Below are 22466 nucleotides of genomic sequence, written 5' to 3'. Positions count from 1 at the left end.
TAATAAAAACTAGCATTGCACCTATGTGATGCATGACTTTTAAATCAATATACTACTCCCTCCGTCCCCAAAACTTCGACCATTTTGGGTTAATTTACAGTTATTAAGAAAATTAAATAAAAAGAAATAAAAACATATTGAAAAGATAAATTTACATGAGGTTTGTAAAATAGTAGAGAGATAAAGTATAAAGTATTAAAAATACATGAAAAAACTAAAATTTATGTAAGAAAGCTAATTTTGCATAAATATTGTTGTAAATTGGTGGATATTTTTATGCAAATGGGTCGATCATTTTTTGAGACTAAAAGTAGGCCCAAAGGGTCGAAGTTTTAGAGACGGAGGGAGTACTTTTTTTTTTCTTCTCAATAGTGTTATAACGGATCGATGCCATGAAACGATTTGAGAACTCAGTGCTTTTTTAAAATAAAACATTGCGCTTTTGGAATCGCAGTAAATTATAGGTGCTGCTAAAAAATTGTAGCGCTTCAAAGCGTTATTATTGTTTTCTCTTTTAAAGGTGTTTAATATAGTGCTGTTAAACTGAAAATTTCACCATACACCCAGGCCAGGTGTACCATGAGCATGGTATACTCGGTTATAATACAAGGTTATTAAAAATCGCGGAAAGAACATTGCATACAAATTAAAGTACATGAGTCCAAAAAAAAAAAAAAAAAATCAAAACGATTCCCTCCTCGATTTAAGGTATTGATTTGTTATTTATATTCCTTGATTCATAAAATTGATTTATTATTTATATTTTATATATTAATAGAATACTTTTGATGAATAGAAGTTCATTTATTTTGTTAAGAGAGAGAAATTGAATTTATATAGAGAATTATAAGTGATTCAATGTTATAATAGAGTTGATTATATCGTTCCAATATAATCTCTTAATGATGTAATTGATTAAATCATTGATGAGAGAAAAGGTATTTTTTTTTTAAAAAAATCATTGTTTTCGTGCTATTTTCTTAGGTTGAAGATGATGTTCTTCATATTATGATAAATGTTCTTTTATCATTTCTTGATACATATTCTTTTATTATGAGAATGTAATGTGTTCATTGAATCTGATCAATATGTTCTTTGTATATGAACTATATGTTCTTTACATTATAAACATTGTACTTTAATTTATGTAGATTAAAAATGTTCTTTACTAGGTTTCATTAATACAAATAATGTTCTTTAACTTAGATAGTATGTTCTTCTTAATATGCATTTGCTTTAAACCTCGTATTATTTCGGGGTATTATGTCATATTTTTTTTTTTTTTTTTTATCATTGCGCTCTCTTGTTTTATCCCTTATGTTTTTTTGGTACGGTGAAAAATATGATTAATTTTTGTATATATTTTTTAAAAAAATTGAAATAAAGTATATTGAAAATGAAATTTTAAATTTTAAATTTTGAATTTTTGAAATTTGAAAATGAAATCTTAAATTATTTTTGTTAGAAAATAATCTTAGTTAAAGAAATTCTGGAAAACTCAATATTTTGAAATGATTTAACATAAAATGCGTGGTAAAAATCAATTAGTAACTATCTATTACACTTTTTAAAAATTAGTTTCTCATACTTACCATGTTCTTTATATTTCAATGATGTGTTCTTTTATAATTTAATAATATTTTTTACATTTACAAGTTATGTTCTTTCTGTTTTAATCCGGGTGTACCATGCACATGGTACACCCGGGTGTACAAACCAACCATTGCTGTTAAACTTCTATTTAAGGTTTAAAAACATAATATTGTTAAATATGGAAGAGAAATATAGAGAGATGAGAGAAATATTTTTACGTTATGTATACACTTCCATCTAGTACGGGATATATATACATGTTTAATATCTAAACTTCCATCAACGGATAAGATTAAATACCCAACTCTAGAGTATTCTAGATGGTACATGGGATAATAGTCATCCACATTTAAAATATTTCATAACACTCCCCCTTGGATGACTATTGGACACCTAAAAATGTCTCCCCGAATTCAAACCCGATGATGAATAATCTTTCACCGCCATTATTGGTCGGGTTAAGTATTTAATCCCGAGAGTGCTTAAAAAATCGTATTTAATTAAAATCAGTTTTTAATAATCAGTCTTGATGTTTAGTCAAAGCATAGTTCATTTTTAATTTTAGCCCGAACCTTTTTTATTTTATTTATTATTTTGGCACAAACCTTTTTATTTTATTTATTTTATTATTTTGGCCCAATTAATAAATAATAAATCAGAAATGACCCGAAATTATCAATCGGCACTTAAAAAGGCTGAATGAAATAAGGGAAAAAATGATTTTGGACGGAAAAATGGACTACAGATTCCCTCGCCACGGCAGTAAGCACCATGTCACGGGGCAAAATGCCGCGCCACGGTGTGCATCCCCGTGACACGGTGCCAATGCTATGACACGGGGCATCTCCGTGTCCTTTCCGCGTAAACCCTTCACGTGTTTTATCTCCCGTAACCTAATTATTTCCCGCGTCACACTGTTTTCCACCGTGTCACGGGATTTTCTCCTGCTGACGGTGCCAGGCACCGTGTCGCGGTGTGCTTTGTCGTGTCGCGATGTTAATTTTTAGGGTTTTTATCTTTTTAGGGTTTCGTGTGTTCCCTCTACTCATTTTTTCTAAAAATACCCCCTTATTTCGATGTACAGGGCATCAATTAACTCTCTTTTTCTCTCTTCTATGCTCTAGCCTAAACACTAGCCTACCCTTCTTCTTTCAAAATTCCCTCTTTAAGCACTTCAAGGAGTCCATACTTTACTCGTGGTTCTGTCCTTAAACCAAGGCGTGAAAGGTAGAACTGTTTGAGGGTTTGACCCCAAATCAACTCTATTTAGTTTAATTTAATTTAATTTAATTATTGATTTATTATTTTTCCTTGAAGTTACTAACTCGTTTATTATTTATAGTTGCAAGCAAACAGAATCAAAGTAAGAATTATGTTCCTTTTGTTTCTATTATTTTTCTAATGATTTTATATTGTTGGATTTATTGTTAAATTGCTTCCAATATTAATTTTTATTGCTATTATATTTATTGATAACCATATTACATGTTAAAGGGAATATGTAATTGAAAATCACACCTAATAAAATAATTTGGACAACCAGTTTAGGTTCCTTTTTAATCTTGTTGTTAATCAAGTGATCACAAATATTTTATAATTATATGTTGCATTAATATTAAACCAATTTAGCATAATAATAGTTTGCAGCAAATTGAATCTCTGTTTGTATGCCGTTGAGATCGCAGGAATCACTTTTCACTATAAGAATCGAGTAGAGGCCAATACGGGCGAATGTGACTCCATGACTCACTTTGTACCATCATCCCCGATCCTCCTTTCGTGGTTCCAAACCATATGGAGTTAGTAATCTCATGGATTATGAATGGGGTGTAACCTTCACGGGTCAATCGTTGTTGCCTATCGTTGTCCCTTTATCGTGGTTGCCTTTTATGATCCGTGAACGGTTTACAAGTTCCTTAAAAACTTGTTGGCGGCTCCCTACTTTATTTGTCCCTAATCGCATTATGTCAATTTCCACTTCCTATGAGATCCAAGCATATTCACAACATGCTTTAACGTAGGCGCACTTCGAGCGACGCCTACAATTATATATTAAATAAAACAATAACTAAAATTTACTAGAAAATCCCATACAAAAAATACACTATAATGCGCATAAGATGCTGCCTCATTATAAACCTTACCAGAAAAACCTAGTGGGAAAAAATCATGGTTAAGTAAAAAAAGAGTGCATCGCGCATTAGCTCCCTCTCATGATTACATCACTTGAGATGAGTGTAGAAGAATTTTGGTAAAATGTGCTTCGTTCTATCACCTTTGATATACCCTTCCTTAAGCTGGGCGATGCATGCTGCATCATCCTCATATAAAATTGTTGGAATTTCTATCTCGGAGTTTATGCCACAATCTGTTTGTATATGGTGAATTACTGACCTTTAACATACACATTCACAACTAGCCTCCTGGATTGCCAAAATTTCTACATGGTTAGAAGAAGTAGCTGCAATTGTTTGTTTCATAAAACACCAAGAAATAGAAGTACCTCCACACATGAACACATAACCAGTTTGTGATCTAGATTATGAGGATAAGACATGTACCCTGCATCTGCAAAACTAATCAAACCTTCTTTAGGTAGATTAGAGAAAAACAAATCAATATCTTTCGTACCTGAAAGGTAACGAAGTATATGCTTAACCCCATTCCAATGCCTTTGGGTGGGGCATGAGCTAAATCTTGCTAACAAATTTACTGAAAATGATATTTCAGGTCATGTATGACTAGCAAGATACATTAATGCCCATATTACACTTAAATATGGTACTTCATGACCAAGTATTTCTTCGTCATTCTCCCGAGGACGAAAGGGATCCTTTTCCACATCAAGTGCTCTAACAACTATAGGGCTACTCAATGGATATGATGTATCGATACATAGGAAATCTTTTAGTAACCTTTTCTATGTATGTTGACTGGTGCACAAGGATTCCATTCTTTAGGTGTTTAATTTGTAACCCTAAGCAAAACTTGGTTTCCCAAGATCTTTCAGTTCAATTTCTTTCTTTAAGCACTCTAATGCTATTAAAATCTCTTCAAGAGTTCCAATATGTTGATCTTATGTTTTGATGATGACTCAAAGAACCTAAGAAAACCCATATAAGTTTAACTTTTGCCTTTAGCTTTGATTTATGACAGGTTCACGCTATGAAATTCTTGAGTGAGAAGGGAGCATGGAACAAGATCAAAGTCAGCTATGGAAGGATAAATAAGTCAATCTCAAGTCATGTTCCTTTAGTGAGGAACTGAAGCTCCAGAGTTGAAGCTTCGAAGACAAGTTCCTTGTGTAAGGAACTAAAGCTTCAGAGTCGAAGCTTCTCAGAGCGTCAAGGAGTCTAATGTATTTTATATTTACTTTAGGCTGCTTGTAATTATGTTAAGTACAATGATTATTGATAGGATTTAAGTGGATTTAATTTTATTTGATAAAGATTTTATTTTCCATATTTTAAATTGTTAATTTTTCGAAAATATCTTTTAAGTTAAAATATCTTTTGGGAAAAGATTTTCTGTTTTGATTTTATCTTATTCTTTGGAAAATCTGTTTTAGAAAATATTCTTTTAATGTGCGTTTTACTATGTCAAAGTAAGTTGAGATAATTTAGGAAGTAGCAAAACTAATTCCTAGTATTTCGATTTACTTACTGCCCAAGATCCCACTCCTTACACTTCCTATTTTTAAGGAAGTTGTGGTTGAGTGGTGATTGTGGCAACGATTATTTTAACTTCCTAATTTTCCTATAAATAGCTTCGGTTTTCTGTTGAGAAATTTACACTTGAGCATTACAATCTTTTAGCTTTAAAAAAGAGTCATAATCCACTTGAGTCCTTGAGTGTCTTTGTACTTAGCAATTTAGAGTTTAATCTTGAGTTGTATTGGGTTAGAGTTTGGGGAAACTCTAAGAGTGTTTTATTGCTTTGAGTGAAGCAAGGAGAAAGAGAGAGTTAGAGAGACCGACTGATTGAGGGATCAGTTGAAGGGAGCTTAAGTTCGTTGAGGAACTTGAGTTTAGAGTCTTAATTTGTAATAGGTTGCACTACTACAAAATCGGCCAAAGAGACCCAAAATAAGAGACCCGTTAACTACATAACTGGTCTCTCATAAAAGAGAGACATGTTATCTTCAATAACAGGTCTCTCGAAATATAACTAAGACCAGTCATTTAAGATAACCAGTCTCAAGGTATAAACAAAGACCTGTCCTTCTATATAACCGGTCTCTTGATTTTTTAATTTATTAATTCGAAAAATCAAACACGTACACTTGTCACTATGAAGGACACGGGGATCTCCTACTAAAAATCCCTAATCCTTGAAATACTTATCCGCCGCTTTTGCCTCATCACCCTCTCCTCTTTCTACTTCATATTTTACTTTTGGAGTACTCATCTCTTTCTTTCTCCTCCTTTAATCTCTTATCCTTCTCACCCCATTTATAATTGTCTTCATGTTTTTCTCAATTACAAGAAGTGACTCACTCCATCATGTCAAAATTTCAAGATCTACTCCATCATGTTTGTAAATTTTTATAAGTGTTGATCTTCATTTTTTTTCGTTGTCTTTAATGAAAATCTGATTTTCTTATTATTGTTTATAATTTTTGTTTTTAAAATTATTTTTTCTTAATTCTTCATTAGTTATGATAATAGATTTTCATTTAGTTTTCATGTTAATGTTTTTGTTTTAAAAACTTATTTTCGCAAAAAAAAATTATGAGATTTGAACTTGATGTGTTTTTCCGGTTCTGTTTTGAGGGTTTAATTATTTCAGTTGATTTTTGGGTTAATTCCCTTTTTCTTTTACGTTTTTTATTTCATTTTTTCTCTTAGATCTTTTTTAGAGTTGGATCTAGTTTAGTTAACTTTTCGTTCACTTTTTTTTTATATAATATTGTTCGTTTTATTCTTCTTATATGATAGCCAGATCTGATATTAGTGATATATTAATGTATTTCTTTTATTTTCCTTTCAATATCGGATTTTAGTTCTTTATATTTTTATTTTTTTCGTTTTAAAAATTTATCTATTCAGGTTTTCCTGCCAAATCATTATTTAGCTAGTTTTATGAAATTGTTTTTTTTATTTTTCAATTTTTTCTATTGTGTGTTTTTTTTTTCTATTGTGTGTGTAATCGCCATTTAACTGAACTTTTAGTTTTCATCCAGTATTGCATTAGTATTGATTTTTTTTTTTCTGTTCAATTATTATATTTTTTTTACTACTTTCTTGGTTTGTTCTTTTGATATTTTATTTTTTTATTATGTTGGTATAGTTTTTCTGATTTATGTTACAGGAGACTAATTTTTGTTTGGTTTTAATGTGTGTATATTTGTCTTTACAGGTAAAGATTTTTGCAAGTTATCATCTACAAGATTTTTGAAGTTGGATGTTATCATTTACAGAGTTTTGTATTTTAATTTTATTTTTGTGTATTGGATTTTCAATTATATTTGTATTATGTTTGTAATTTTTGAGATATATGACATTCAAGAATTAATTTTGTACTCCGTAAACAATAATGTATAAAATAATTAAATGAGTTATATTGATGATTATATTTGCAATTTCGTATCAAATAAGCTATTTTTTTTTATTTTAAATAATATCCGAGAGACCTGTTAAGTTTAATAACCAGTCTCAAATTTCTCAAAAAAGAGACTGCCTAGCTTCAATAAGCGGTCTCAGTTTTCTCATTCTAGAGACCGCCTCTAGTCAAGCAGTCTCTTTGCCAAAGAGACCGCTTAGCTAGTGACCGCCTCTAAGGCAGTCTCTTTGGCTGATTTAAACGGGTCTCTTAAGCCGATTTTGTAGTAGTGTTGTTTGCCCTATTATTATTAAGAGTTGAGTTTCAAATCCCTTGTGGTCGTGGTTTTTCTTCTTGATTAGGGCCAAGAAGTTTTCCACGTAAAATCTCTCTTTGCACTTTTAGTTTTTATTCGAGTTCCTTTATAAATTCCGCAAAAATTTCCCTAGTTCCTCTACAATACAATTGAATACAATTCACCCCCTCTTGTATTGTTCATTCGAGTCAACACAATAATATTCAAATCATTAACTTATACTGCAATTATGACATATCTTGATACAAATCTCTTAATAAAAATACATGGGCATATAGGGACATTCTTATACCCTTCTCTCAACAAATACTCACTGAGACAATTATACCACATGCGCCCTGACTGTTTCAATCCATATAGAGATCTATTCAATTTGACTGAGTATCGTTCTCAAGAACCTGAATTTGTTGCTTTTGGCAATTTAAATCCTTCTGGGAGTTTCATGTAAATGTCATTATCCAGTGGGCCATACTAGTAAGTTGTGACTACATCCATCAAGCGTAAACCAAATCCTTCTCTTATTTCCAAACTGATTAGAAATCTAAAAGTAGTTGCATCCACCACAGGAGAGTATGTCTCCTCATAATAAATACCGAGTCTTTGAGAATCCTTGTGCAACTAATCGGGTCTTACATCTTACAATATCACCATTTTCATTTCTCTTTCGTACAAAGACCCATTTATATCCCACTGGTATTACATCTTCAGGTGTACTGTACGGACTATAGGTGCGAATACTTTTCTCTTTTCGAGAGTTTTCAATTTAGTTTCAATTACTTCTTTCCATTTTGGCCAATCACTTCTTTGTCTATATTCATCAATGGATTTTGTCTCATGGTGCTCATCATCATTCATGACATCTAGTGCCACATTGCATGCAAAAACATCATGGACGTCGACTTGGTTTCGGTTCCATGTAATTCAAGACATGATAAAATTTGTTGAAATTTCTTCATTGTCAAGTACCTGAATATCTTTTTGCATGGCGTCTAAGGTCTCTTCAGGAGATCCTTCAAAATTAATAGCTTCCTCGGTCTGGACATTGTCAATTGTTGCTCTTTTTATTTTCCGAGGATTATTTTTATCTTTGGAACCAATGGGTCTACCACGCTTTAGGCGTGCTTTAAATTCATTAGAAACTTGGGCTTGTCCTCTAGGACATCAATCTTAATCGGAGCATTTTCAGTTGGTATATGTGACTTTGTCACTTTCTTTGGGTCAGTAAATGAGTCTGGCAATTGATTTGCTAAGTTTTGCAAATGAATTATCTTTTGGACTTCCAATTCACATTGTTTAGTACAAGGATTTAGGTGAGATAATGATGATTTAGGCTTTAAGTACTTAATTATTAACGGAGATTCATATCCAACATATGTCCCTAGTCTTCTTTGAGGGCCCATTTTAGTGCGTTGTGGTAGAGCAATTGGAACATATACTGCACATCCAAATATTCTCAAATGGGATACATTTGGTTCCTAACCAAAAACCAATTCTGATGGTGAGAGCTTATGATGACTTGTCGACCTGATGCGAATTATTACTTCTGAATGTAATATAGCATGCCCCCAAACACAAATTGGTAGCTTAGATTTCATTAGTAGTAATGATCTAGCAATTAATTGCAAATGTTTAATTAATGATTCCGCAATATCATTTTGTGTGTGAACATGTGCTACATGATGTTCAACACTGATCCCAATTGACATGCAATATTCATCATAAACCTGGGATGTGAATTCACCGGCTTTATCAAGACGAATAGCCTTAATAGGAAAATCTAGAAAATGTGCTCGTAATCTGATCAACTGAGCAAGTAGTCTCGCAAACGCCAGGTTGCGAGTTGACAACAATGACATGTATGACCATCTAGTTGATGCATCTATTAAAACCATGAAATATCTAAATGGCCCACACGGGGGATGAATTGGTGTACATATATCCCCTTGTATACAATCTAGAAAAGTAATTGATTCGAAATTTATTTTAGCTGGTGATGGCCGGAGTATTAACTTGCCTATTGAGAAAGCAGCGCATGAAAAATTATTATGAAGAATCTACTGGCTCTTCAATGAGTATCCACATGAATTTTCAATTATTTTTGCATCATTATTGAACCGGGATGGCCTAATCGGTCATGCCAAACTTTGAAGTCATCAGTAAACTTCTGGTTTACTATAGCTGTGATTCAATTGTATTGATTTTTGTATAGTACAAACCAATGGAGAATGTAGGTAATTTCTCCATAATAATTTTATTGCCTTGAGTTACACTTGTGATTTGAAGGAATTCATTATTTCCTTCACTAATTGTCTCAATATGGTATCTACTTTGTCGAATATTTTTAAAACTTAGTAAATTTCTTTGAGACTTAGGGGAGCATAATGCATCAATAATTTTCAATTTTGTCCCCCTTGGAAATAAACATTTGCTCTTCCGGAGCCTTCTATAATCTTTATACTGCCTGATATAGTACTCACATTAATTTCTTTCATTATCAATTGCGAAAAATATTTCTTATTTTTAAGTATATGGTGTGAGTGGTAGCACTATCAACTAGACATAAGTCTTCACCATTGATTGATGATTGAGCTCCAAAGGAATTCATATTCTAATAGAATTAAAGGAACTAATATAAGATTCACAAAATCAAATTAACAAATGACTAAGAATGATAATAATGAAATATCCAAAAACATAAAAATGTCTAAAAACATAATATTGTCAAAAAACAAATGTCTCATAAAGCATAAAGTCATATTACTACGATAAAATTCAATAATAAATGCAAGCTAATTAATAGAGTTTATTCGCCAGTGGATCATAATTTATTCAATTGTTTTCTTCAAGATTAGGAAAGAAATCAGCCTCTTCTAGGTGAGTTGTATCACCGTAATCAAAATCACCTTCTCCTTCCTCGTACACCAAATTTGTTTCCACTTTCTTTCCTTTTATTAGATTGATTGTTGATAAAGGTCTACTAGATATTTTGGTTTGCGACACACACGTGACTAATGACCTTTCCTCCACAACGGTAACATATATTTTCATTTTTATCCTTCTCATTTTTATTTCCATCTTTACTGTCCCACTTCTGGTGAAAGTATGAGTTCCTAAAATCACCACCTTGACCACGACCATATCCACACGTCCGTGGCCGTGGCCACGACCTCGACCACGACTGCTGGCGTGGTCTCTAGCCTTTTGATCTTAATTGAAGTACCATATTTAAGTGCAATAAGGGAATTAATGTATCTTGCTAGTCATACACAACCTAACATATCATTTTTCAGTAAATTTGTTAGCAAGATTTAGCTCATGCCCTACCCGAAGGCATTGGAATAGGGTTAAGCATACACTTTGTTACCTTCAAGGTACGAAAGATATGGGTTTGTTTTTCTCTTTCCTACTATGGGATGTCGCTTTTGCTTCAGGAAATGGAGTAGAGCCAGTTAGGCGAGATAGGTGATTTTTCATTAATAATTCATTATTTTGCTCAGCCACATGGAGGCAAGATATCACTTCAGAATATTTTGTAAAACTTTTTTCACAGTATTGTGTTAGCATGACAACATTGTTTGCATGAAAAGTAGAATATGTTTTTTCTTACAATTCTGCATCTGGGATTTTCTCTCCACATAGTTTCAATTGTGATGTAATTCTGAACATGGCTGAGTTGTATTAACTTACAGACTTAAAGTCTTGTAATCTTAAATGTAACCAATCACAACGAGCTTCTGGTAATATCACCGTTTTCTGGTGGTCATACCTTTTCTTTAGATTATTCTAAAGGACTTGTGGATCTTTAACAGTTAAATACTCATTCTTAAGGCCTTCATGAAGGTGATGGCGAAGAAATATCATAGCTTTAGTCTTGTCTTGGCTTGTTGTTGTATTATTTTCTTTAATAGTATTGCCAAGTCCTTTTGTATTTAGATGTATTTCAGCATTTAACACTCAAGTCAGATAGTTGTTTCCAATAATATCAAGAGCAACAAATTCGAGTTTTGCAAGGTTTGACATGATTCACTGATATATATAAAACAATATTGCAAATTTGGAGGGCATTTAAAAACAATATACTTGCATTGTACCATAATGATAATCAATGATATTTAGAGAATATACACGTCAAATATATCAAATCGAACAAATAGAATACTATTTAATTATTAGATATAAAATTTATAATACTAATATTAATCATGTAATGTTAAAATATAATCATGAACATGCTATCAAACACGCACAGTACGTATGTTAGATAATCTTTAAATTGTTTTACTGTATCAAAATATTAAATGCTAAAGATAAACATGTATGGTCTATCATGCAAAGATAATTATTGAAGTGGCTAAAACTAACACCTAATCGGTTTTATCATGCAAAAAGAATTATCATGCAAAAATATCATATTATGTGAAACATGTACACACTACTAAAATTCGACCAAATTGCGACCGCCTCAAACGGTCGCAGAAAATAGCAAAACCAATCGCAAAACATAATTGTGACCGTCAACGGTCGTAACATGGTGGTCGTTATTCTCTTGGTCGCAAAAAAACAATATTGCGACCGTTTGACGGTCGCAGATTTTTTGCGACCGTTTTTACTATTTTCAACGACCGTTTAGAAAACGGTCGCAAAAATGAATAATTGCGATTGCTTTATAGAACAGTCGCAAATATTGAAATTAGCGACCGTCATAAGCGGTCGCTAAAAGTTTAAAAAAAACAAAAAAAAAAAAAAGAAAAAAGACCCACCACCCACCCAAACCATTACCACTGCCCACCCTAAACAACCACTAGCCACCGCCGCCGCTCTCTACCCACCATCACCTTCGCCCACCTTCAACCACCAATAACCAACCCACCCACCCACCCACCCACCCTTAACCCAGAAAAACATAAAATAAAAAAAATTTAACCAGAAATTTAACCAAACAACCGATTAAACCAACAAAAACAATCCATAATTTTAAACAAAAATACGAAAATAAACCAAAAATCGAACAAAAAAACAACATAAATTTATCAAAACAATTTAACCCACAAATAATACGCACAAAAATTAAACCAAAAAAAGAACAAAAATTAAATAAAAAATCAACAAAAAATTCGAACACACCATCACACAATTTCGAACCCACAAAAATTCGAAAACACAATCACACAAAAATTCAACTCACAAAAATAAAACCTACAAAAAAACCCACAAAAATTCCTACAACAATCACACAATTTCGAACCCAATTCAAACTATTATTCGAACAAAATCAACAAAAATTCGAACAAAAAACGAAAGTAAACCACAAAAACCGAAAATATGTGGAAAAACAAACACTATTTTCAGAAAATCAACATACCTTTCTTAATATTTCCTCATCTTAGGGTTTCTATTGTCAAATTCGACCATGAACACCAAAATTAGATAAATCGGACGCGTGCTGATGAAGAAGGCGAGCATGGCGAGAGTAAAGGGATGAGGAAATTAAAGAGAAAAGAGAGAAAGAGCGGCTGGAGCGCGGTGTTCAGAGGGTAAAGGGAGGAGGAAAGAGAAAAGAGAGGAAGAGAGAAAGAGAAGTTCAGAGAACGGAGGGAGGAAGAAAGAGAAGAGAGAGAAAAAAGAAGAGGGAACGTAAGAAAAAGAGAGGAGGGAGGAATAGCGGCGACTTGTGCAATTAGGGTTTGAACATCCTTATATACCCTTTTTTATATATAAAAGTAAAATTATTATGATTGTCAACAACGGTCGAAATTTTGTGCAATTTGCGACCGTTTCTAAAACGGTCGCAATTTTGTGCAATTTGCGACCGTTTCTAACTGTCGTAATAGGATAAATTATTTTACAATTATTTTAAACATGTATTTTTTTAAAAGAAAATTGTTCAAATACTCTTGTGACCGTTTTTTGGACCAAAAACGGTCGTAATTCTACGACCGCTTATAAAACGGTTGCAATATTGCGACCTTTTTTTAAACGGTCGCAGATTCCAACTTTTGCGACCGTTTTTATGACGGTTGTAAAAAACCGGTCGCAATTTGACCGAATTTTAGTAGTGACATAAAGTTATCTAAAGCAACTGACACCTAATCCGCAAAACTAAATCAATGATTGTTCTGTTTTTTCACCAAATGTCCTTGACCTTTCGAAAAATTCATCAAATACCCTCAAGTTTTTAAAAATTCACCAAATACCATTGACGTTTGTTATATTCACACTGTGACCACAAAATACCCCTGACGTTGAAGATCTGTTAGCAATAAAATTTAATTCAACAAATGCCCTAACTTTGTTAAATAATTACACAAAATACTTCTATTTTTTTTAGGTACAATGACTAGTTTGAAATTTAGAAAACTAACCGTTAATTTTGGTTTTCACCCTTTTTTTTACATAAATACTCAACACATAGTAACCCTCTTATTTGCTTAACCACAAATTTTAACACCATGAGTTATATGTCTAAATCCTCTTCCTCAATGTATGAGTGCGTAAGAGTTGCAAACAACTTCTATTCATTAAAAAAAAAAAGTGTTGGAGATAGGAAAACAGAGAAAAAAAGGGTCAAATGAAGTAGAGAGCTGATAATTTTGCGGGCTTGGGCGGGAAACGAACATTTCTTATAGGTCATTTATTTTCCAACGAGCTTAATATAGCAAACTCAAGCCCCTTTTATGTGGGTTTGACAATTTGTTCATACTTGCCCTACTAAACGGTTTGGGCTTGTCCGCGGGCTAACGGAATTAGAGCTTATAGCTGTAATTTTTCTCCTACAACTGCAATATCTATTTGCAACTCTTACATAAGAGTACTAATTAATACATTGAGGAAGATGATTTGGACATGTAACTCATGATGTTAAAATTATGGGTAAGCAAATAAGAGGACGACTATGTGTTGAGTATTTATGCAAAAAAAGGATGATAATCAAAATTAACAGGTAGTTTCCTAAATTTCAAACTAGTCGTTGTAACTACAAAAATAGAGTTATTTTGTTTAAATATTTAACAAATTTAGGGCATTTGGTAAATTAAATTTATTGCTAATGAACCTTTAACGTCAGGGGTATTTTGAGGTCATTCTGTGAATAATAACAAACGTTAGTGGTATTTGGTGAATTTTGAAAAACTTGAGGGTATTTGGTGAATTTTGCAAAAGGTCAAGGGCATTGGTGAAAAAATCGATGATTGTTTCATGATAAACAATATAAGATTACAACATGAAAACAAAATTAATGTATTTTGAGGTCATGCTATGTTGAGTATCTATAAAAGATAGCCACGCGTACTGGTTTGAATTTCTGGTAACTAAAGAAAAATTAATGAACAGTTCAAAAAAGAATCATATGAAGGATTATGTGCAAAGTAGAATACAAGATACACCATAATATTTCGGCCACGAGTATTACGAAAAATTGTGGTAATTGTATGATAACCATATTAAACGTACCTTATTTTAGAGTAGGATAACTTAATTTAAACAGGTAGAGCTTTGGTGCTGATAACGTGTTAAATATGGAAGATAAATATAGCGAGATGAGAGAAATATTTTTACGTTCGGTATATTTTTCCATCTAGTGCAAAATATATATACATGTATAATATCTAGAGTTCCATCAACATATAAGATCAAATACCCAACTCTAGAGTATTCTAGCTGGTATATACAGGATAATAGTCATCCACATTTAGATATTTAATAACAAATATTTAAATTTTGGAGGATTTTATTGTGTGTGTGTGCGCGCGCAGAGCTTTGATCCGAAAAATAAATGCCTAATACAAACATTATAAAGCCAAAATTAGCAATTGAATATTACATACAGCAAAAAATCTTTATTCCTCTCATATGAAAATAAAATCTCAAATACTCATATGTGCAGGAATCCATTTTCTATTATAATTAAATACTACATAAAAATTAAAAAAAATATTAAAAACTATACAATCTCATAAATCTGTACTTCGTATTTAAAAACTCAAACCAAAAAACACACATGTCAATATGTCATAATTCTATGTCGCTTCCCCATCTTCACTTTTTTTACCAAAAAAAGCCTCGTGTCTAAGATTTTCTATCTTCTTAACTCCTTCATTATGCTTTCTAAACTTTTCATATTAAGCCCACAAAAATCCAAACCAACAAAATAGAAATACATCTTGAGCTTTTTCATCTCCCACGCAATTCATCTTCGTCTCCCCCTTTTTAATTCAACCTTTAATCAAACTTAATTGTCCATTTTAACCTTCATCTCCCCCTTTTTAATTCAACGTTTAGTCAAAGTTAATTGTTCATTATATCTTGTAAAAAAAAATAAAAATGGTCCATTATATTATAGCCTTCAATTTTATTTCCTCAATCTTCTTCATCCTTCATTAAATTAGTAGCCTTATTTTGAATTCATTACTCCAAATAATAATTCTTTAATCATTTAGAATTGTATGAGGGTAAAAATTATTCATGCTCACTAACTAACTATCAAACAATACTCAACCATGTGTTCATAATACAAAACTGTAGAAATTATTCCTATAATAAGCCCGTACGTCAGACGGGCCAAAAGCCTAGTTACGTTTAACATTCAATCAACATCCTAAAAACCGATAAAAAAATTAAAAAAAAAACCACTATGTATCCACTATAATATTTACACTAGGTTAGATCCCGTGCCATGCACGGTGATTTATAGTTATAAACTAAATTAATTAGCTTCGTGCGATGCACGACATAAAAAAATTTCAAACCATTAATTGCAATGGTATTTAGATGTAAATAATTTTGAAGATAGTGAAAATTTAACCAAATTATGCAATACAGAATACTCTTAAATGGAGAGTAATTATATTTGGAAGCCAGATATATATATATATATATTTTTAATAAATCCATAATAATGTTAAAAAATATATATATAGAAAATAACATACTTCGTATTTCATAATAGGATTGTTTGTGAAAAACTACCTTTTAAACTCCAGATTTTGCGAAAAACTACCCTAAAAACAAAATGTTGTAATTAACTACCTTATAATATATAAAATGTTGTAATTGACTACCTTCTACCGGAATGACACATTTGACTTTTATTTCCTGATGTTGACCATGTCACGTGAGGGTCACGTGAGGGTCACATGACCCTTTAACGACTTAATTCCCCTCTTTTTCCCAAATTTTCCCGCTTTACACCAATTTTTCCCATATAATTATCAAAGGGGTTGCAAATAAACAATATAAAATATGAATAATCGTATTGTTAAGGAAAAGAGTTGGTATAAAACAGGAAAATTTGGGAGAAAAGGGGGGAATTAAGTCATTAAAGGGTCATGTGACCCTCACATGACATGGTCAACACCGTAAAATAAAAAACAAATGTGTTATTGCAGTGGAAGGTAGTCAATTACAACATTTTATACTTTATAAGGTAGTTAATTACAACATTTTATACTTTATAAGGTAGTTAAATACAACATTTTGTTTTTAGGGTAGTTTCTCGCAAAATTCAAAGTTTAAAAGGTAGTTTTTGACAAAATATCCTTCATAATATAATAATTGTCTTCAAAGAAAAATATACTCTGTATATATTTTAATAATTTAAGGTAAAAAGTATGAAGTTTTTAAAATAAAGTAAAAATAAAATTTAGAATTTGATGTTAGCAATTGATTTAAGCAGGAAATTTTTATACCACAACTTGACATCTGTACAATTTAAATAGGGGATGAGATGTTAGCGGTTGTTACTTTAGTTATATTTATAGATAAGAAGAGCACCATGCGCCGGGTGAATTCTCACTTCATCAACTTGGTCTTGATAAGAACTTGAATCATTCTAGTCATGAAAGTACCTGCAAAATGAAAAAAAAAAAAATTAATAAAAAAATTAATTAGCCTAGTTTATAAGTAGTAATGCATAATATATTGGCATAATTAAGCAAAGACAATTGAATCTACAAGTACATTATTAGTCAATGTATTAGTGCTCTTTTAGAAGATCATTAATCTGGCAATCATCTAAAAGTCTTCAAAAAAGCTACTCACATTATGTCATTATATATATGATCTACCACTTCTAAAAGGAAATTATACTTATGGGGATGAGATCACATTAGAAATACAACTCTACAATATAAATTGGTCTTTTCTTGTTGAGTAGTTAGATTCTAATTATACAAGTAATAAGCAAATACAAAGTGGTCATAGTATAAATTAAACTCAAAGTATCAAAGATACAATTAACAAATCAGAAGTATGAGACCCCATAAAGTATTATCAAGCTAAGTATAAGTCTTAGATAAAGAAATAGATGACAAAAATTTCAGATAGAACCATAAATTATAGCTCAAACATAACTGTTATATGTCAAACAAATTATTATGCACTAGTTTTAATCAAATGAGATAATTTAGCTCCATCAAAACATAATCCATTAAGCAAAGCATTAAAGTTAAATTAGTATATTGATCATATATAGTACCATATTTTACTAAATAACAGTACTAGGAATGCACAAGATGAAATCAAATATTTAATAACGAAGCCATAGAATCTAACAACTCCAATTAAAGAATAAATCACAAAAAAGGAACGATTTCCCTATAAATTGCTTAAAGGTAATTTTTTTCCCTCTATGCATCGGTTTTAAAAAAATTTCTCACGATGTTGTCCACGTAGGATTGGATAGAGTTTCGTAATTTTTTTTTTGTTTCAACACAAAACCGCTAATGGTGATAGTGGTTCTATATATTAAAACCGCTAAAACCGTTAGCGGTTGTAATAGACAAAAGGAAGTGGAAAAGAAATTATAGGGTGATGTTATATAATTATTAGCGGTTCTATACATTAAAATTGCTATTACCGTTAGCGGCTCTATGTTGAACGAACTAAGGAAAAAAAATTACGAAGCTCTAACCAATCCTACGTAAACAACATAGTGGGAATACGTTTTTAAATTGATCCATATAGGTTTTGTTCGTCAATTAATTTTGTGTTTGTTTCTTCTTTTTTTACCATCACTTAATGATACATGTTAGATTGTAAGGTAGCCTGTTATAACAAGTTGGATAATTAATTGGGACCATTATTGGAAGTAAATTCGCATTAAAGTTTAAATAATTAATAAAAATATAAATTTGGGATTATTTTTGGCGAATAAGGCAAAGTTGGGATTAATCTGGGTAATTTCCTATAATTAGTGTTGAATTATACTACTTGTTCCCATTATGTAATGATCATAAGGTAATTTAATAACATTAATTTTAAAGTTTGAAAAACTTTGTATTATTTTTTCGATTTAGAAAAAAATAGGAAATTTTAGATTTTAACTCCTGAAAAAAATGGTTTTCAACACCCAAAAAAAATTATTTTAACACCGAAACTTTAAAAAAAAAATTTGATTTTAGCACCATTTAACTAATTCCGTTCAAGAATCCGTTAAGTGGGATCATAAAGCCACTTGTCGCTTTATTATTGGCAAAAAAAATAAAAATAATAAAAAAAATGAAATTAATTTTTTTTTTTGAATGGATATACATACGTACTATTTTTTTTAATGGGTATACATAGGTAGTATTTTTTTTGGAAAAATGGGAACTAAAAATCCAACCTTTGTGAGGTCTGACGAAAAAAATCCAACCTTTAATTAATCTCACAAAAATCCAACCTTTGCACCCCACCTTCTCCTACAGATCCAAAATACTTGTTACCTGTTAAACAGGTAAACCTTTTTCTTTCCCTCCTAAAAAGTTAAGGCCTCCTATCGAAATTCTCTTCTTCTTCAACGGTTTTTCCCTGAAAAAACAAAATACCATTTTCAAACTTTGCAAAAGCTTCAAAAAGTCCATCTTTTTGCTTTGTTCTTGTAATTCGAAGGTCGTAAAGGTTGTGTCTTTGAAGGAGGAATTGAAATTGGGTTGAGGATTTGTGATTTGCAGTGAATAAGGTAAATCGTGAAACCCTAATTTTGCGATTTAACTATTTTGAATAATTGAAACGATTAAAGTGGTTGATTAGTTTCATACTGTAGTTTAATCTTTGTTTACGTGAATATAATTGTTGTTATGGGTGATTTATGCTTGAAAATATACCATGGGGGTAAGTTTAATTTGGGTAAAAATGGTGTTTGGGTATATTTGGGAGGGCAGTATAGAACCTTTAATATTGGAACTGAAGAGTTGTGCTGGTCTTATATGGAAGAATTAATTGCTAAATGTGCTGATTATGGAGATAATTACATACTGTATTATTTGCTGCCTGGACTTGAATTTGGGGATGGGTTGAGGAATTTGTGTAATGATGCTCAATTCAAAACAATGGCTGATGTGATTGTTTACAGTAGACAAGTACATTTGTATGTTGTGCATAATGATGTTGAGCCTGATTTTATAGTCCAATCCCAAACTGGATCCAATGCAGTAAGCAAGCCCATGTATACCCATGGATGGAAGCCTGGTAAGTCTAGTAGGCCCAAAAAATTGAATCCTAGGAGAGATAGTACACTGACCAAGGAAGTAGTTGATGTAGGAGATAAGATTCCTTCCCCAAGTTTGAATGATGAAGTAGCAACTAAGCTGATCCCTACTCCCACAGTCAACATAGAAGTGTACCCAGCTCAAAAAGATATTCCTATTCCCTGTGTATCTACCCCATTCACTTCCCCTACACTAGAAAACCCTATTTAAGAACCAGATCCCCAATTTGATCCAAACACCAAATCTGCATCTCCATCTAATTTTATCAGGTCTACTACTGTTCCTGATGATTATGAGTGGGAGGATAACAGACCAAACAGTCCTATCCCATCAGATACCTTGTTGTGGGGGGTGGCTGAATCATGTGATGAAGAGGGAGATGATGGGGGTGATAAGGACTTTGTAGTGGATGATGAGTGTAGACACCCATTTGTGTCTCCCCAAAACCAAACCCGGTGATGAGTACCTTTCATGTCGAATCATAATCGAATGAAGTGAAAGTGTGGAAAGTCTAGTGTTGCGGTTAACTTTTAATTCTTTTCTTTCTCTTTGTTTTTAAAAACCTATTTTAAGAAAACAGCCGATCCAGTTTGGTTTGGTCCATGGCAAGGGTCCAATAATAGTGTAGTTGGGTCGGGTTCGAAAAGAGCTTTCCAATAATATATTATAAGCCCAATTCCGATGAATAATGAGGAAGTTATGGCCAAATTACTAAACTGGGCCCGGTTTGATATTTATGTGCGGCCCAATGATCTAGAGGAGGGCGTAATATTGATTTATCATTCCTAATGCAATTAGAATTGATTTTAACCTTCTAGATTCTATTAGAAGGTCATTTTCATTCCTAATTTAATTAGCATTGATAAATTGACTTTGGTTGAGTTTTTAGAGTTTTAATCAGAATAAAAGAAGTGTTTTTAATGAAAATACGATTTTGCCCTTCTGTACGGCTAAATTTTATCAAAATTAAGAAGACGCGTGAAGCTAGTTTTTAGCGCCTGATGACAGGATTAGCGCCTGGCGCTAATGCTTGGCGTCTAGCGCTAGCCTTAGCGCCTGGCGCTAATGTCTGGCGTCTGGCGTCAATAATGTTTTATTTTCTTCGAAACTCTGATTCGTTTTTTCTATCCATCAAGATGATTTTCTCTATAAATAGCCTCCTAAAACCTCCGTTTTTTCATCAACAACTCTATAATTCTCTTCTCTCTCTAAGCTAAAGATTATTCTCTTGATTTCTCTCTCTCTTTTCTAGCCTAGCTTTTCTCAAACAAAATTCCGCATTCACAAGATTTAGAAACACCTAGCCAAATTCGAAGTTGTCTTCGCCCTAGACGTGAAAGGTTTTAATTTCTGAGGGTTTGGTCCCAAATCTCTATTTAAATTATTTAATTTAATTGTTTGTTTATATTTTCCTTGAAGTTGCTAACGCGTGTATTTTTTTTTATTAGAAAGAGGTACGAGGCATCCAAGTAAGTGCTTTAATTGATTTTACTGATTTTATGATTTAGAAATCATGTCTAGATTGTTATTATGATTCCTAGTGTCATGTTAAGGCGTTTTGATCTTCCTAGTATCATGTCTAGGGTAAAGAATAAGTTTTTTAAATCAATTATGATTCCTGTGATGCTTATTTTCTTTCCTAATATTCATGTTAGTATCATGTTAGGGTTAAAGCTTTGATTTTTATTGTTTAGTGACATGCTAGGGTTTGTTATTAATCTTGTTAGTATCATGCCTAGGATCTTGCTATTATTATGCTGTAACATGATGATTATTATGTTGCTTATATTTATTGTTATTGCTTGATCACGCCTTTTATGCATGTTTAAAGGGAATTGGTACTTGTTATCACGCTTAATAAGATAATTAATAATCTTGTTTAGGGTTAATATGATTATAATTCAAGTGATCGCCAATAATAGTTTTGATTGTGCATTAATATTCAACCAACATAGATTAAACAGGTTTAGGGTAAACCTATTGATTGCATGTTAGTTAGAAAGCGCACATGAATACGATCAGAATAAAGTAGAGGCCTATTATTAGGGCAGGTTCAATCTCTTTTAGGTTGGATTTGTACCTTCATCCCCGAACTACTAGTCATGGTTCCAGACCTATTGGAGTTAACGATCTCCTGAATCGTTAAGGGGTGTAACCTTCACCTCGTTAACGGTTTACAAGTTCCTAAAACTTGTTGGCGATTCTTTTGCTCTATCTTCTTTCCCTTTGGACGCCACCGTACTTTAGTGTATGATCACAGTGGGGTTCAAGTTTGAGGTAATGCTTGAAATATTCCCTACAGTTTTTTAGCGACTCCACTGGGGAGGATTTCTATTTCAATTCCTGAAATTTATTTCGGCAATGATTTAGAAATGACTGGATGAGACTCGAAAAGTTCCAAGTATTTCATGTGCGTAATTTTGATTAACATTATTGTCAATGCATAAAAAAGATCTCATTGGAAAGACCATCCGTAATGAGTTAAAACATAGGATTTTTACATGTAGGAATTTTGCGGAATATCTTTCACAACTAGGATTGAAATAATGCTG

This window comes from Chenopodium album, chromosome 6, assembly GCF_948465745.1.
Source record: "Chenopodium album chromosome 6, dcCheAlbu1.1, whole genome shotgun sequence".
Classification (NCBI taxonomy): Eukaryota; Viridiplantae; Streptophyta; class Magnoliopsida; order Caryophyllales; family Amaranthaceae; genus Chenopodium; species Chenopodium album.
The sequence above is the reverse complement of the archived record's forward strand: the minus strand, read 5'-3'. Positions refer to the sequence as shown.